The sequence below is a fragment of the Crocodylus porosus genome, unplaced genomic scaffold (assembly GCF_001723895.1).
Source record: "Crocodylus porosus isolate Cpor-Errol unplaced genomic scaffold, CroPor_comp1, whole genome shotgun sequence".
In the NCBI taxonomy this organism is placed as follows: domain Eukaryota; kingdom Metazoa; phylum Chordata; order Crocodylia; family Crocodylidae; genus Crocodylus; species Crocodylus porosus.
The window spans coordinates 7633213-7638894 of record NW_017728942.1 but is presented as its reverse complement, the minus strand read 5'-3'; positions in this window follow the sequence as shown (position 1 = coordinate 7638894).

Sequence of the window (5682 nt, the reverse complement as noted above, 5' to 3'; positions counted from 1 at the left end):
GGTGAAAAGGTCCTGCAATGAAATGTCTAAGAGCAGCCAAACTTGTGGAGGGTTGAGCTGAACTTTTGTAATGTTATTGTTTTTAATATAGCCAAACCGAAGGAAAAGGGGAGGTGGTGATTCTATACAATTTGTGCTTACCTGCTCTGAGATATTCACTATATACAATATTTATATCTATCTATACCTGTGTATTAGCCTCTAAAACAAAGCAGTAATAAGGGAAGCTGGTTGTGATGTGCCAGGTTGTGGTTCATATTATAATGACCACCATTTCTGGGCAGGCAAGTCTCTCTGAGTAGATGTGATCTCTTTTATTAGACCAACTGACCTCAATAAAAAAGATCACAACTACTCAAAGAGCCTTTCTGGCCTATGTCCTTAGACCAAGCCAGTTACCAGAAATCTAGCATCACTTTTGGGTGAACTCAGAGGAGGCTAAGGAAAAAGAAGAAATTTATTCACTCCCCTCTGAGGTGGTACTTGATTCATGACCACTTTAATTCTATTCTTTGGGTATTGTGTGCTTGTGTGTCAACTATGCCGGGATACCAAATAGTAAAATTGCTTTTAGCTTGTTTAATGCCAAGTTCAAGGGATAGCAATGGCCCACTGAACTGTCCAGTGCAGCAGAATTAAATACCAGTATCTATTTTTCTCCGCTGATGATACTTAAGGGAAATAAATGTTATTGTCCCGTTAAAAATAATCTTTCTGACCAAAAACTTAAGGAGAACTTGTAAATTCTCTTTCAGTACCCCCAGCTACTCATCTTAAAATAGGATTTTGTGTCACCTGCATACTATGCTATCTGGTAGTTAGTACATCAGTAATTTAAAACAAATGCATGGGTTTGCTGTCCTATGTGGAAAATTAAGTAACCATTACTGCAGTGTTGTTGTGACTATATGGAGCAATGAAAGGGTATTGTGAGCAACCTGATGAAGAAAAGCATTGTTAATAAAGGACAATTTAAAGCAAGAATCAAGGAAGCAATACAAGCGTGTCATATCCTCTGAGTTGGCAATCCTGCCCATTGTGTACTTTGAGAGGTAAAATATTTGTCTCCTTTAAACTTGCACTAGTTTCTGGTAGTGATGCCCCTTGTAACTTATTTCATCCAGTCCTTTAGTTAGAAACAGGAATGATTCTAGGGGGAGATCCACAGCCTCCATCAGAAGAGGAGAGGATCTGCCTGTGAGATGGGGGAGGAGACTGGGAAAGGAATGTGTGCCCAGATTTTTACACTAACAAATGCATTTCCTTAGCAGAGACCTGCCATCTAGTGTTCCAAGACATAGTTTGCTATAATTTACTTGAGGCCAGATTCTGGCATCTTTTTATTCGCAATAAGCAGCACTTCAGTGTGCAAATTGACTTGGTGAGCAATGTTGGTAGTATCTGTGTGCTGAAGACTAAAGAAAAGGAATGGGGGTGTATAAAGAGTAATCTATAGGAAATAGAATAATGTCTGCAACCATTACAGACTCTTGCACAGTTCATAAAAATTCCTGTTTAGTAACCCTTTTATGTTGTGTCCCCTTCTTTCTCCCCCCCCACCAAGATGTGAGCCAGGTCAATGAAGTAACTACAGTGTGATTATTTTAACCAGATTGTTGCAAGTACTTAAAGAGAAGTCAGAAGCCCCTGGTAGATTGGGAAGACAACCTGGCAAAATACTACTATTGTCTTTTAGGATTCTAAATTCATACAATAATTTTCAGGTACAGTCTAATATCATTTAAAAAAAAAAAAAAAAAAGTCCTCCTATAGCTTTCTTTCCTTCCTCATTTGTATGTATCTTAGAATTTATGCTTTTTGCATCAGTTACTCAAAATGCCTTGTACCCATTTCTCTTTAGCAGGCCAATGACATTGCTTTTGTGCTGTCATGGAAGATCCTGAAATAACCTGAAGAACTGATGAAACTGCTTGGCATTGTAAACATGCCAAATGTTGACAAACTCTTGGGATCAATATATACCACTTAAAATGTGCCTGTCAGAATCTTCCTTCTGTGTCTTCAGGTACAAGGCTACGACCACGGCGTATTGAACAATAAGATCTTGGGGGCAGAGAGTCTTGTACTCTGTGCTGGTACAAGGCCTGCACAATAAGGCCCTCTCCCATCTGGGGCCTCTAGGTGCTACTGTAATACAAATAATAAAATGAATATCTGATTTCACAGAACCAATGCATTCATCTATGGCAACTGTTATTGATGTTGCATCAATTATGAAATCAGTTCCTACACACTGACCTAATCTGCCTTTAAATATTTATTAACAGATGGAGATAAGTAAGGTAAGAAGTCACTGCCCAGTCTTGAGAGACTCTTTCTGTGGTAGCAGGCATGATTTGAAGTATAGGAAAGATTGTTCGGGATAATGAGAAGCAGCACACAATTTTATATACAGGTAGAATCTGAACTAAGGAGAATGGATATCGTATTAAAGTAGACGGTGAACGTCTCAGTACCTTTTTGGAATCTTAATTTGAGACCACGTGCCTACATTTCTTGCAAGCAACTCTCATGGCATCTAGGCAATTGCTTGAACCTTTCTATATGACTATGCCAAAGTATAGATTTTGACTGATGGTTGCCTGATAGTATAATTAAAGTTATTTATTTTAGATGGCAACTTTTAGTTTTGTTTTCCCAGGCTAGCATACACGGTCCTTCAGCCTGACACCTGCTATGTTGCTTCTAACTGCACCTTTGTGGAGTAAAAAGGAAACACTGAGCTTCTGCATGAAAACCTCTTTATAATTTTAGTTGAGATGCTATTGGGCAGGAATGTCACTTGTATGCAGTGACAATGTGGAGGCAGTTTCTAATATGCTGTTATAGTGCCATGACTTATGCTGCAGTGTACAGTCAGTCTTAGGTTCTCTTTTCATACTACTATCTGCTACTGCAATGTCTGAGTGCCTTCCATGTGGTGAGGAACGCCACTGTTATTGTCTTTGTGGTATTCATGGGGATTCTGACATCCTCGGTATAAAAATTCACATGGGGAGAAACAGTGCTTTTTGTTTTTGTTGATGTAGGTGGTAGAGCAGCAGTGCTTACTATTAGCAAGGGGGGGGTAAATGCAGAGATAAGACCTATGAGAGATGTTAACTCATCCACCTAGCTGGCACAGTGTAGGACAGGTGGGTAGGAACAGCTGCTTCCCTTTACACTCTCTCTTTCAAAAAACTTTTAAAAGGTTGCTGATTTCAAACTCCCTCCCCCACCCCACCCCCATACCAGCTTAGCTGTAGGTCAGGATAGCAAATTAGCTAATTTAACTAAACTAAGTTAAGTTGTAGACTGACCTGTGTTTAATAAAACATGGGATCACATTCTAGCTGGAGGTCATGGGTTTTTTTTGCTGTCACAATCACTTTCTTGAAAAAGTCAAGCTTCCAGTAAGAAAACCATCATGATTAATTACTATCCTTACCAGAAAACAGGGAGATGGATAGATATTTTTGGCTCTATCATATGATGGCTTTCCCCTTTTAAGTAAATTGGGTTCAGCTCTCCTGGTCACGGACCAGGTGCTTCCCAGCTGGGCCTGATTAGGAGTGCTGGTGACATCTGGGGTAATAAAGAAAGAAGCAGCTGCAGGAGCCAGTGGAAGTGGGCTGAGGGCAGTAGGGAGAAATTACCTTCCGGACTTGGAAAGGCAGGGCTAGAGGTAGTAGACAGGTTTGTCAGGTGGTTTCTTTGCCAGAAGCTGAATGGCTGCAGAAGACTAAGCGTTGGAAGACAAGTTGAAGGAACAAGAGACGGTTGTTGGCTAACGGAGCAGTGGAAAAGCGTGTCCAATGACCTGTTCAGCTTGGAGAGTGTGATTGTGATTGTATGCTCTTAGGTTGGAGCAAAAATAATCCCTGTAGAGAGGCTAGAAGTTTATGTTGTGAAGAGCTGGGAGGCAGTCTGACAAGTAGACTGAAAAGGAGTCCGTGGAGTGACAGAACATGCCAGGGCTGGGAGCGTTGGATCAGTATATTGTATTTGGGACTCCTAAGGAAAAATGTACAGAGCGTAATACTAGAACGAACAGATTCTGCACTGGAATCTTTGAGGAGAGACTGAGGCAGATAGTATTAGGACCTTCCACATTTAAAAGATGTTTCTGGAGGCCTGATGCACTAAAAACTGTAAAATGGGTGAGTCCATTCATTAACGTGATAAAATGAGATCTGTGTTATGAACAAATTCTTGTCTTGAAGGCCTTTGCCAGGATAACTGGAAGTTTGCAAAGTTCCTACCTGGTAAAGCTGATTCAAGTGACAGAAACTTGAATTTTGGCCTCAAGCTGTGGCAGATGAAGTTTAGGAAGAATTTTCTGATTTTTATATGGGTGGTCAAGCATTGGCAAAACCTATCTAGAAAAGTTGTGGAATCTTCATCCTTGGCATGCTTCAAGAACAGGTTGGACAGACACTTAGCTGACATGGTTTGGTCACAGTACTTGACCAGATAACCTGTGAGGGTTTCCTGAACTCCTTTCCTATGATCTTCCAGAGAATACTTATTGGAGAGATGACTTACAACTCAAAATAAGCCACAAATCATTGACGCCTCACCCCCTTCCCTGTTCCAAAGCTATCATTCTTGACATCTTCTAGCAGTATGAATTCAAAACTCAAAATTTCTCTCTCTCTTAAAATGGTCATTGGGGTATGTAGTTATACTCCTTGTATCTTCCTGGACTGGCCCTCTTGCTTCTCTGTAATGTGCCCAGAGTCTTCTTGCAGATGTTTGTGCTTCCTATCTTGGCAAGCAATAACAGAGCAGAGTAAGGAGTTAGATAAAGAGTTAGAAAGGAAAGCACTATTCTAGACATTGTTACTTGTATATATTACAAAGCCTGAAGGTTTTTGGGATTAACAACATAAAGAACTCTTGTCTAAACTAATTACCTACCATGATACTTGCATTTTGAAGAAAAACAGTAACAAACTAAAACAATTGTCTGCGCCCCATGAGAACTGAAGAAAAAGTTTTCAAAAAGCACAAATGAGATCTGGGTTCTTGGCTACCTTTTTAGCTTTTGAAAGTTCTTATCAGAAGGAATTGCTTTGATAGATAGGCATAGGTAAACCATGGCAACTATCTTCCAGTCAATAACTAGCAGGTCTCCTATATTTACTGAGGAACTTCTATTTCCCATGAAACAAGTTTTCTAAGAATCAACTTATGTTGTTAATCATGCATAACTTACTGATGCCCAGGGAAAAAGCCAACCTATTAAATGGGTACTTTGCATTGGTCTTTCATCAGTCCCATGGGATGCCCATACCCGCCATGGGACAGGGAGGTCTGGGTGAGGGAGATCCCTTGCCCTCCATCAATGCTGACCTCATGAAGGAACACCTTGAGAGGCTGGATACCTTCAAGTCAGCCAGCCCTGACAGTCTACATCCCAGGGTACTCAAGGAGCTGGCAGGCATCATAGCCCAGCCCCTGGCATGGAGCTTCGAAAACTCTTGGCGCTCTGGTGAAGTGCCCAAAGACTGGAAGAAGGCCAATGCGGTGCCTATCTTTGAGAAAGGGGGGAAAGTGGATCCAGCTAACTATAGGCCCATCAGCCTGACTTCTATCCCGGGGAAGATCTTAGAAAAGTTTATTAAAGAGGCCATTCTTAATGGACTGGCCAATGCCAACACCCTAAGGGATAGCCAGCAC